Raw genomic sequence first — 13,795 nt, 5'->3', positions numbered from 1 at the left:
ATTTGACCCTCTTCACAATTGGTCTCGTCTTCATAGGTTTTAAAGGCAGATCGATCATTGCATACATGGACTATAGCACCTGTATCATACCACCAACCAGGAATTTTCTCTTGAACTAGGTTCACTTCTGTGACCATGGCTACAATTTCATCGTCTACTACATTAACCTCTTTTTTAGGCTTTTTTCAGTCCCTAAAGACTCGGGCAAAATGCCCGGTCTTGTCGTAGACTCGGGCAAGCTCCCTTAGGTTTGCCGTTTTTCTTCTTTTGAGTTTTCTTGCATTTCCCTTAATCTTTGTTAGGTTTAAGGGAATCAGCTTTCTCATTGGTATTATTTTGGGATGTCCTTTCTACTGCGTTCACCTTGGATGAGGATGCACCATTAACGTCATCCTTTTTGTCTCGATTACGAGATTCATCTTCAATACGAAGATGTTTTTAGATTTGTTCTAGGGTGAACTCTTCAAATTTATGCATTAGTTTCTTCCTGTAGTCTTTCCAGCTCGGAGGTAACTTTGCGATTATAGCTCCGACTTGAAAGGATTCAGGAAGATCAATTTTATGGCTTTTATTTTATTTACAATAAGCTGCAATTCTTGGATTTAGGCAAGAAGCAGTAGATTGTCTACCATCGTGAAGTTGAAATACCTGGTAATTAGAAATTTCTATGTACCTTCCTCTTCAGCCTTGTATTTATATTCCAGTGCGCTCCAAATTTCTTTTGTTAATGTGGTCCCCGTGTACAAATTATACAACCGATCAGAGAGAGCATTAAGGATGTGGCCATGGCACAACAGTTCATCTTCTTGTCGCTTGATCCTAGCAGTGATCTGTTCTGGAGTATCAGTGTCCTTTGCTTCAGGCAGAGGCTGAAGAGTCGGGTGTAGGATGTAGAAGATCTTCAGAACGGTCAGCAGAAATTTCATCTTGTCCTGCCATCTAGTGAAATTTGAACCATAGAATCAGTCCAATCGGATCAGATCCTGGTTCATCAGTTTGATTGATGCAACACTTTTGGTGTCCATAAATCACGCTTTAAGATTGTTAAAAAATTTCTTTTGGATACACCGAATATTAAAAAATTAAAAAAATAAAAATTATCACTACGCTGAATCACGTATAAATACGCTGTCCTTAAAGCATGATTCGCCCCCTTATCAACTGCTGATGAGTTACAGGCGAATTGCTCCCAGGATAAGACAAGCCTCATCTAGATCCAGCGTGCAGCAATCACGATAGGTCCACTATGGAACAGTTTTAATGCAGTAGATTTCTTCTAGCAGACTTAGACGATGGAGATGATAACAGTATTCTAAAATGGAGCTATGGACTATATCTGATTTGATGGGAGAGATTGTGTTGAGATGATGAAATCAGACTGGAATGGTCCAGTTTATATAGGCCTCAGGTTTAGACTTGTTGCTATGTAGTATTCAATGGTCCAGAACGTTTAAAAAATATTTCTGGCCGTTGTCCATTAATCCCATATGTTTCTGGTCATTAGATCTGTAGATCTGACCGTTGGAACATCCTGGCCTGTCCGTTTTCGGACCATTATGGCTTTTAAGGTAGCCATCCGTCTATAAAAACGGCTGGATGTTTCGGATTTAAGATCTGACCGTTCTCAGTTACCTATAAAACCTAAGATCATTTTCAACTTTTTAGATCCACACCGCCCTAAGGCTCTGACTAGACCCATCGTACTAGACCCATCGCACTGAAGTCACACCGTCTCGTGCCGGTTCGCATAAGGTCACGAGGGAGGACCACTCTATGACACGGTGCGCACGTACGAAGTGCAAAGTGCGCCATCTACAGCCACACTGGCCATGCCCAAGCGCGAGCGCGCACGCATGCGTACGTGTCTTCCAGTGCTTCGCACTAGAACACACAACCCGTGTTTCATTTCCTTCAAAAAGCTCCAAGTAAGAATACCCTTCTCAACATCTCATATAAGCCACAAAACTATTCTTTGCATTTTCGATGTGGGACAAAGCACACACACCGCACTTTTTAATTCAAAAAATTCAAAAAGTATTTTGGCGGGAAAATCCCGATATTTTAAAATTTTTGAATTTTCATTTTTATTATTTTTAAAACCACTAATTTTCAACAATTACTAACTTTCAATATTTAAAATTTGATTGATTAGGTATCAAGTTATTTAAATTAGAATTAGTTATTATCTATTTAGAATTAAATGTACTTAATTGAAATAAATTCTATAAACCTTAAAATTCATAATCTAACCCTAAAATTCACAATTAAATTACTATTAAACAAACCAAGTTAAACAATACTAAATTAAATCTAAATTTAAATTAGTTAATTATACATTAATATTCTTATAATAAAAAATAAGATATTTAAAATCATTAAGTTTGGACTTTAATTATTATTAAAATTTACCTAATATTATAAATATCATCATTTTTTTATTAGTATGAATCATTTTAATATATTACTTTTAACTAGTCTTGAGAAAAAAATTATGGAAAGGAACAGATGTGACAGTTACAAATTTACGTCAGCAAAATTAATTTAAAATATAACTTAAGTAGGATTTGAAATAATTTCTAATTTAATTCTTACATATTAAAAAAATCATATTAAATTTACTAATTTAAAATTTTAATTTAGATTTTTCTTTAATCTTATTTTGCAAATTCTTTATTTTTCTACATATGTCAGCAAAAAATAAAAATAAAAAAAATCAATAATAAACAATTATTTTCTTCAAATTTTAAATTTCAAGTTAATTAACTATAACAATAAAAAATAATAATTTTAAATAAAACCAACTATAAAAATTTTAGATCAGGGATAGATTACCTGCCTAGACAAAAGCTTCACAATGCTTCTTTTTTTTACATCTCATTTTTATTTATTTATTTTTTCTTTGTTATCTTTTTCTCAAGCATTCCCTTCTCGTGCCTACACCCATGATCATATTTATAATAGAGGGATCCCACCATAAGTAATACCCACATGTGAAAAAAATAAAACATTCTCCCTAAATGATATCTCATGTAAGTGAACATCCATCATATTTAATTTCTTTTATTACAAAAAATGACTACCTGTGTATATGAATTGATGCATGTAGTGTGTGGTTGTGCATGTGCATAGTTGTATATGTGCATGGTGCCCATGTGTGAGCAGTGTATACATGGGCGTACATGTAAAATTATTAATGTATAATGGATGGCTGATTAGGTGGGTGGGTTGATGGATGAATTTGGGTGGCGGACGGCGAGTTGAGGAGTTCTATGGACAATATTGATATTGTGTTTGAATTTAACGGTTTCATTCTATTGGTTTGAGTTAACGAACGAGTGGTTGACTGATCTTATAATAAAACTTGGACGATCTGAAATAGTTGGGTTGGTCATTTTGATGGATGGTTTAGATTAGTAACCTTGGATCATACTCACACGCCTTATGTTTTCTAAATCCAACACTCATGTGCTAATAACTTTACTACAAATTAATATATTTATATTTTATTAAAAATTAACAATATTTAATATATGCTATCAACTCTTTAAAATGTTAAAATTTAAATGATCATGCTATACAAGTTTTGGACATACTACATTAGAGAGTTATACAGTACATGAATGGATGGTTGAGAAGTATTAAAAATAAGATTTAAGTTAATCATGTGGTACCTCAATGGGAAAAGAAGTTAACATATGGTTGCTTTTATAAATGAGTTACCTACTTGCAAGATATAGGGCGTCGAATTTACGATTGTACGTATGGATACATGTATGATTTTCTCCTCTTTTAAAATTATAATTTTACAACCAAAATACGTATATGGCTTGTGGACCCATAAAACTTATTAAATTATATTCCAATGTAAGAACTACTCCAATAAATTTATCTGGAGAAATGTGAGAACATTATAATAATTTTTGTTTGATTTTTTAGTATCCCAATTGGCGGATCCATGTATGACGTATGGTTAGGTGATAAAATACATGTAAATAATCAAAAATTAAGATTCTATACACGTTTATGTATGATTAGTTTCATACTTATATATGTATAAGATGGGTTTTTAGTTGATCAGATCAGTGGATCGTCAGATAAACGGATTAGATGATTAAACTACAATCCTGAAAAATGGATGGATGAATGGGTGACTGCATACCTTATATGGTGTATTAATGGCTGGATGTAGTGTATGTTTTATGGTTAGATTTGAACTACTTAATGAATGAACGGTTGATATTAAGTGTATGAGTAAAGAGAGTGCACGTATACGCTTATACATATACTAAAACCATATAATTATCAATCAACGATACATTCTAAATTAATCAATCACACATATTGCAACTTGTATACTTTATGTATGCATAAATGCATGAATAAATGAAACGATTATATATGAATGTTTAGATGGATGCAAGTGTGCATGTATGCAGATGCATGTATGTGCACCAAAATCTCAGGTCATTACATTTTACCCCCTTATAAGAATTTTGTCCTCAAAATTCAAACACTCCCAACGTGTGGATGGGAGATGATACTCCTGATTAACGGTATGTTTAAGTGTCTGCTAAGTTCCATATGTTGTAGGGTTTAAGTGTGTGCAAGAGTGTGTAAATCGCTATAGAAATTACGGTTATTACAGACTCAAGGACTCAACCCAACTCGACTCAATAGGTACTGTTCACAACCCCAAGTGTAGGGTCACAATGTAGTAATAACTTGATGAGACTAAGGTCGAATCCACATGGACTTGTATGCGTGTCCTTCTGAAATAAACTAGAACTGAAACTAGGAACTAGATTAAACTAATAATCTGAAGAATTGAGAGATCAATGATGATTAACAATCAATAAAAAAGGAAAACTATAGTGCTAAGGATCCACATGTATCTATTAAGATGCTACCTTACTTAATTCAAAGAGCTATAATTGAAATTAAAGTTATATCCTATCTAATTAGATGATAGAGTAGTAAAAACCCAAAAATCTGAATTTTCCATTAACATAATTCTCTCATGAAGCATATATGTGATAATCGCAAGGAATTCAACCATCCACAATGCTTATAGATGATGGTGAACTACGAATTTTGCATATCACACACTTCCAAAAAAGATTAGTAGATATCAAAACCTTTCACAGTATCTATTGTAATTTCAGTCATAATAAACTATAAAAAACTAAAAATATTCCTTTTATTCAAACTATAAATCAATAGGAATTTATCATATACTTGAATTAAAGCAAATGAAGCATTAAAATAAACTACAGTAATAAACTACAGTTCACCTCTTAGTCCTAGCTAAGAGATTAACTAATCATATCTAACTCAAAAACAAAAGAAAAACTAAAAGATCTACTAGAACTATGAAGAAATTGAAGTGGAAGAACGTTGTAGGCACTTCACCTAGGTCTTCTCTACCTTACAAACCCTAGAAGATGATTTAAAATAGCTTAGGGACTCCTTTAAATAATTTTATAACTCAAACTTTTGCACTACATCGAAAAAGTTTGCTAACCGCCTCAAATTTACGCACTCTGCGCATCTTCGATGGCAAACTTCGATGTCATTAAAGACTTTCGATGACACCTTCGATGTCATCGAAAATCATCCAGAGCTGTCCAACAATTTTAGCTTGAAATTCCTAAATTGTCGATGTCATCAAAGTCTATTTTGAGAATTATTTCAGGACTTTCTCTTTTAGACTCGGAGTTTCAGAATATCATTTTTCTGGCCAATTTTCAGGATTCCTTTTCTTCACTTCAAACTTTCGATTCTCTTCATTCTTCACTTGGCTTCCTTGGATCTTTGGCATGTGAATTCTTCATTAATGACTTTCAAATCTCTAATTCGTCATTATCTTCTTTTGAGTTCTAAATCCATCCTCTTAAGCGTATATTTATCATAAGCTTTTGAATCACCTCGCATGACAAAAATGTATATAATTAAATCAAATTATCAATTAAATGTTAGGAAAACTAATATCATTGAAGGGTTAAAGATGCAATATTTGAGTCTCAATATGTACGATTTATAAATTAAAGATATTGAGAATAGTAAAGAAAAATATTTAAAATAATTAATTATATGATTATAATAAAATGAGTTTAGTATCTATGTTATCTCTCTCAGATGTTGTGAATTTGATTCCCTCTTTGCTCATTTTTAGTAATAGAAAGTAGTTTGGCAAAGTGACTTAACTAAATCACATTGAGATGCGTCTGACCAATACTTTGAAACAGGTTGGATATTAATATTACAATTACCAAACATCTAAATAGGTTAGATATAGATATTGCAATATCTAACACATACCCACCCCATTTATGGCCCAAGGATTGACTTAAAGAGTTAACCCAACTAGGCTTAATAGATCATAATTATAAATTTAAAAATATTGAGAATAATAAAAAAAATATTTAAGACAATTAGCTCTATGATTTTTACAAAGTAATATTGGTGGTAAAGTGTATGCTCCCTTTCTTAGAGGTTGTAATTTTGATTCCATCTTTGCTGATTTTTGTATTATAAAATGTTGTTTAACAAGGTAAGTGACTTGGCCGTAGCTATGGTGAGTTGGTGAGGTCAACCAAGTTGGTGAGTAGACTCAACCAATCTTTGTTGACTCAAGGTCGACTCTCTCTCTCTCTCTCTCTCTCTCTCTCTCTCTCTTTGATCCTTCATGTGATTGATAATCATTAGCATTGTCGATAAACTTTTAACTTGTCCATTATCATTAGACTGTCCAAATAAGTTTATTTTAGTTGGAGTTACCACTAGCCAAATGAAGCCTGGAATCTACAGCCGGCTAGAAATCGTGAAATTGCCTAAAGGTTGGGGAATTGTAAGATTCACCAACTCAAGTAAATTTTGTGGATAGTTTGTGACCGTAGATTCTGAGTAAGGGTATTAGTTACAAAAAAAAAGGAAGGGGTTAAGCAAGCTTTTCCAACCTCACGATGTGCGGTCTCTACTTTACAAGATTTTATGACTTTTTTTAAGAAAAATTCATTAGAGTTTCAGCATTATTTCATCTAACTATGCTTTATAGTGTTTAAGACTCCAAGTGGGGAAAAAAAGAAAATAAATTGTATCTAGCCTTATTAACCATGATTTATGACCTCGAGTAGGCAGACATAAAGAGATCCTAGTCTTACTTCACAGAGTTAAATGACTCTAATTAAGCAAATGAACTGAAGAAGAAAGATACAAAAGAAAGAAAATAAAAGTGTGATTTGATGATGCAGATATACTATGAATGTGTGGAGTGAAATGTAATCTAAGCTTGCTTTAGATGTGAGAAAGAAAATGGGATATCAAATACCATTTTTGTGCAAAAGAAATAGTTAAATATCCCTGATCTAATCCTACTCTTGACTTAACTAGCTTCTGCTCGTGGACGATTTTCTCTAGTGTTGGCCTCCTAAGTTGGGTAGGGCATCATTGTCGATTAAAAATATCTGAAGTCTTTGGAGAAGAGAACCCACCCAGACATCTCTCTCTCTCTCTCTCTCTCTCTCTCTCTCTCTATGTGTGTGTGTGTGTGCTCGCGCACGCACACGCACATCCCTGGGCCGTTTATGTGTCAAATTCCTCTTCAATTACTGGGTCCCTATAATGCAGGGCAGCGCTGATTCTATAGATGGAGACCGTCAACTTGTGGTGACTTAATGGTGGACACATGTCCCCTCATGAATTTAGCACCTGGGATAGGGGATTAAAAGCTTGGTTGTGTAAAAAGTGTGCAAGGTGACCGTTGGTATATGGCAGATTGATAGTCCATTTGGTGCCATTTTGTTTCACAAAATAGGTTGTTTGACACCTATTTGTTTGAAAAAATGGAAGTAGGGATGATGATGTTACCATCGACTCACCACGAGCCTACGAATTTCTTTTATCAATCTAGTCTGTTGGTTGCTTCCAGGAGGGGCTGGGGACCCTTAACGTGTGACCCATTTGAATTTACGAAACATTGCGGGTCGGATAGAAACAAATTTAAGATGTTAAACATGGTTTTTGAAGGGTCCGAATGTTGGGATATGATTCAATTTGTCAGGTTCCAGATTTACCAATAAGGTTTGTCGGTTGTTCCCGAGACGTGCCGAGGGTTTTGCTCTTTTGATTTATTAGATTTCAATGGTTCTCAAGCTGTCTAGGAATGATTTTATTGAAACCCAGCCAAAGACTAAAGAGTAGATTAGTTTTGTTTTGGGTTGGTTGTCTATATATTTCACAATAGGCTTTCAAATGGTCTAGTTTTCCATCCATTATCATTGGATGGTTCAAAAGAGTGAGCAATAACATCAAGTGTACTCCACATGTACAACTGAAATATCAATGTGCAGAAACATCATTTATATAATTTCAATGGGATGGAGGTTATTTTTGTTATTTCACATATCAAAGAAAAAAAAAACTCATGTTAATAAAATATGGCAATAGATTTTGTAAAAGAAAGAAAAGAATATTTTCCTTTGAATGAATTTCTATTGAATTAAGAGACGTGGCTTTATACAAGAAATTCCCTATAATCATGTTGATCTATTCTAGGTAGTGTAAGTATAATAGGCAACTAAACAACTAATACAATATTTTGTCAATGAATGACTGGATATTTTGTCAATGAATAACCAGATATCATTGACCTTCTCAACACTCCCCCTCAAGTTGGAGAGTGAATGTTAAGAACTCCCAACTTGCGCATCATTGTTGAGAAAGCTTCCTTTCCTAATGGCTCGGTGAACACATCCTCAAGCTGATTTGTTGAAGCAACATGTTTGGTTACGATTGAGCCATCTTGTATTTTGCCATGAATAAAATGAAAATCTATCTCTATATGTTTGGTTCTTTCATGGAAAACGGGATTGACTACTATATGTAAGGCGGCTGTGTTATCACAATATAACAATGCTGGCTTCAGATGCAATATTCTCAAATCTGTCAATAATGAACATAGCCAAGGTAATTCACAGCATGTACTTGTCATGGCTCTATATTCGTCTTTTGCTGAAGAGAGAGATACGGTTTTCTACTTCTTTGTCTATCAGGAAATAAGAGAATATCCCAGAAAAACACAGTAACCCATAGTGGATCTACGAGATATTGGGCAACCAGCCCAATTCGAATCAGAAAAAACTCGCAAAGATAAGTCATTCTGAGAAGAGAAAAACAAACCTTGTCTTGGATTGCTTTTCAAATAACGCAACACACGCAAGGCGGCTTCCATGTGTGGTTTGCATCGTGCATGCATGAATCTACTTAAAACATGGACCAAATAGGTGATATCTGACCGGGTAATAGTCAAATAAAGTAGGCGTCCAACAAGTCGCCTATACTAAGATGGATCTTTAAGCAATTCTCCTGAATCTAAGAGCTTTATGTTTTGCTCTATGGGAAAGTTCACCGGTTTAGCACCCAAAAATCCACTATCTTTTAGAATTTCCAAAGTATATTTTCATTGCGAGATGGAAATACCTTTCTTCGACCGAGAAACTTCGATGCCCAGAAAATACTTCAAATCACCCAAATCTTTAATCCGAAAATGACTATACAGAAATTGCTTGAGAGCTAATATGGCATTGATATCATTAGTCGTAATAAGAATGTCATCAACATATATTAACAAAGCTGTAAAAGATTTGCCTTTCTGACATGTGAATAACAAGTAATCTGCTATGGATTAAACAAATCCAACAGCTTGGATAGTTGTAGAGAACTTGGCAAACCATTGTCGCGAAGCTTGTTTTAAGCTATATAACGACTTGTGGAAGTGACACACTAGATTCTTCCCCTGTCGTCGAAGACCGGGAGGTGGAGACATATAAATTTCTTCATGGAGATCATCATAAAGAAAAGCATTGTTGACATCAAGTTGGTGAAGAGACCAATTCTAGGCACCTGCTAAAGCTGATAAACAACGAACAATAATCATTTTAGTAGTGGGAGAAAAAGTGTCATGGTAATCTATGCCTTCCAGCTGTGTGTAACCTTTCGCAACCAAACGAGCTTTAAAACGCTCAATAGTGTCATCCGAGTGCCTTTTGATTTTATAAACCCAACGACAACCAATAGGCTTCTTACCAGGAGCAAGAGAAGTGAGGTACCAAGTGTGGTTGGCTTCTAAAGCGGCTAATTCAGATTGCATTGCTTCATACCAATGGGAATGAGAAGCTGCTTCGGTATAAGATGTAGGTTCAATATCTTGATTGATGGCAGCAGTAAAGGAGCAATGCTATTGTGAGTAATGATGATAAGAGACAAAATTGCAAAGAGGATATCGCGTACCATTTTGTGGACCTAATGACAAAGGCGGAAAATGGTTGGGAGACATCACTTGGTTGCAAACATAATCATGTAAAGTCGTGGGAGGGTGATGAGGTCGTTGAGAATGGTGTAAAATGGGTTCGAAAGGAGGACTAGTAGGTGATGGCTAAGGAGAAACTAGATTTGGTAGTGAGGGTTATTGGACAGGAGAAACTGGTTCCGGTGATGAGGGTTATTGGGCTGGTGGGGAAGGATCAGATATAGAAAGAGGAATCACAGGGGCTGGATCTAAGGAAGTGGATGGAATGGACTCATAGGGAAAAATAGTTTTATGAAAAACAACAACACGACTAGTGAACATTTGATGGGTTGCAAGGTCGTAGAGCTTGTAAGCTTTCTGAGCAACTGGATAGCCAAGAAAAATACAACGTTCGGCTCGAGGAGCGAATTTATGGGGGGCGTGAACATCAGTAGCATATGCAAGACACCCAAGAACTCGAAGATGGGAATAAGAAGGAAGCTTGCCATAAAGTTTTTCTAAAGGAGTTTGGCAAGAAAGGAGTAGTGTGGGCAAATGATTAATTATATGAATAGCAGTAGAAACACATTCTGCCTAAAAAATGTAAAGGAAGGTGGGCTTAAAAACGAAAAGCTCGAGCTGACTTAAGAATATGGCGGTGCTTGCGCTCTACAACCCCATTTTGTTGAGGGGTATAGACACAGGAATGTTGATAAGTGGTCCCTTTTTGTTTAAAAAAAAATCTCGCATAGAGAAGAATTCTCCACCATTATCAACTCGAATGTTGGTTATAGAAACATGGAATTGTGTTTGGACAAATGAGAAAAAATTGACAAGAAAATGTTGTGTCTCACTTTTGTGATGCATAAAAAATACCCATATGAATCTAGAATAATCATCCACAATAGTCAAAAAATATTTCACACCAGAAAGATATATAGAAAGTTTTATAGGGGCCCCAAATGTCACAATAAATTAATTCAAAAGGTCTAACAAATGAAATTGAACTAACAGAAAATAGAAGTCGATTTTGTTTTGCAAGTGCACAAACATCACAAGCATTATTAGACTGGAAAGGGAAATGTAACAAATGTTTTGCTATAAAATCTAATATAGAGGAAGACAAATGCCCTAATCAGTGATGCCACAAAGCGGTGGAGGTGACCTGAGAACTGGGTGAATGGCAAGAAGTGGCTGCTACAGATGGAGTTTGAGGTTTTGGCTTCTCTGATGCTAACACAACCAAGTAATAAAGTCCGTCTCATTGTTCACCCAAACCAATCGTCGTCCTCGCCATCAAGTCCTGCGAAATACACTAACGAGAGAAGAAAGTTACTGAACAATTGAGATCTCTAGTAACTCGACTCATAGACATTAAATCCACCTTAAAAGATGGCACACCTAGAACATTTTTTAAAGTAACAGCTGAATTCAAAGGTAAATTCCCAATGGATGTAATCGGAGCATGTTCTCCACTTAACATAGCAACTAGTGGCAAAAGGGTGTTCTTACTGCTGTTAATAAGCAAAGTTGGAGATGAAGTAATGTGGTCTATTACACCACTATCGATAATTAATTGATGGAGGCGCAACAATGCTTGTAACAAACTTGAAGAAGTACCAGTAGCATTAGCTTTAGGATTGGCGGATTGTGTTGTTCCTTGCATGATAGATAAGATTTGTTGGATTTGCAAATCAGAGAACCCATTTGTTACCGACAGCATTTCCTGCATTATTGGACCCTCCTTAACATTGTTGACTAAAGATTGATGGTTGTTGTTGCACTTAAAAGGAGTGCTTCCTTGATTGGACTTGTTTGATGCATGTTTAGGGTGTTCTGGTGGATACCTATTCAGCTTCTAGCATGTTTGTCGCACATGATGGTCACGGTCACAATAAGAGCAATGCAAAGGTTTTTGATTAGATGAGTTGGAACGAGAAGAACCTTGTCCATGTCGAACAGCCAGAGCCACTGGTTCAGCCCTTCGGACAACCATGGTTGAGTTCTCCATCATCTTACGTGCAACGCCCAGGCTTTGCTGCTTCTCTTCTTATACAATGGAAGAGTAAGCCTTGGCAACATTAGGTTTTGGATTCATCAATAGAATCTGCCCTCAGATTGCATTGTAGGACTCATTAAGTCCTATGAGAAATTACATCAATTTGTGTCTCTTATGGTTCATCCCACAAGAGCAAACAGTGTCATTATAGGATCCTAATTCATCCCATAATTTTTTTAGCCTTGTGTAATAAGCCACAACAGTCATCTGATCTTGAGCAAGACAAGCAATGTCCCTCTCAATCTAAAAAGTACGAGGGGCATTGCTTTGAGAAAAAAGATCCCGAAGGTCTTCCCATACCTCCTGGACGGTGGTCGAAAAAATGACGTTGTCTACAAGATCCTTTGTGAGTGAATTAAGAATCCAAGAGAGGATCATATCATTGCATTTTTTCCACATAGCATAGTTGTCTAGTTTGGTTGTGGCAGACAACATTGTGGTGGTCCCGTCTATGGAACCTAACTTGGATTTGGCATTCAAAGAAATCGTCATGGCTCTACACCATGTTGAATAATTATCCCCATTGAGGGGCTTCGAAACAAGCACCATTCCTGGATGATCAGAGTGGTGAAGAAAATATGGATTGGCAGCATCAGGCTTGCCTCCATTCGAAGGTTGCTCGTTTGCCATGATAATGGGAAATGACGATAAAAGAAAGGCAAAAAAAAAAAAGGAGGGCAGAGAGCTAGGGTATCGCTCCTAGCTTTGATACCATGTAAAAGAAAGAAATGGATATTTGCCTTTGAATGAATTTCTATTAAATCAAGAGACGTGGCTTTATACAAGAAATTTCCTACAATGATGCTGATCTTTTCTGGGTAGTGTAAGCATAATAGGCAACTAAACAACTAATAAAATATTTTTACAACTAATACAATATTTTGTTAATGAATGACTGGATATTTTATCAATGAATGGCCAGATATCATTGATCTTCTCAACACACCAAGCACATTTTTTAAAGTAACAGCTGAATTTAAAGGTAAATTCCCAATGGATGTAATCAAAGCCTGTTCTCCACTTGGTATAGCAACTGGTGGCATTTATCTTCCTCTAGATTAGATTTTATGGCAAAACATTTGTTACATTTCCCTTTCCAGTCTAATAATGCTTGTGATGTTTGTGCACTTGCAAAACAAAGTCGACTTCCGTTTTCTGTTAGTTCAATTTCGTCTGTTAAACCTTTTGAATTAATTCATTATGACATTTGGGGCCCCTATAAGACTGTCTCTCTTTCTGGTGCGAAATATTTTATGACTATTATGGATGATTATTCTATATTCACATGGGTATTTTTTATACATCACAAAAGTGAGACACAACATTTGCTTGTCAATTTTTTCTCATTTGTCCAAACTAGGGGTGTACACGAGTCGATCTGAGTCAAACTGGGCTCAACCCGGCCCGACCCGGTCACCAGCCACACCCAGCCCAAACCTGGCCCGGCCTGG

At 35.7% G+C, this 13,795-nt stretch overlaps 1 pseudogene; it reads right to left on the bottom strand.

Annotated features, from left to right (window-relative positions):
• Window positions 1–8,665: 8,665 nt before the first annotated feature.
• On the bottom strand, window positions 8,666–13,004 carry LOC131217579 (uncharacterized; annotated as a pseudogene).
• Between the last annotated feature and the right edge of the window lie 791 nt (window positions 13,005–13,795).

Source organism: Magnolia sinica, chromosome 10, assembly GCF_029962835.1.
Source record: "Magnolia sinica isolate HGM2019 chromosome 10, MsV1, whole genome shotgun sequence".
Taxonomy (NCBI): domain Eukaryota; kingdom Viridiplantae; phylum Streptophyta; class Magnoliopsida; order Magnoliales; family Magnoliaceae; genus Magnolia; species Magnolia sinica.
This window is presented reverse-complemented; position numbering and strand designations above follow the sequence as displayed.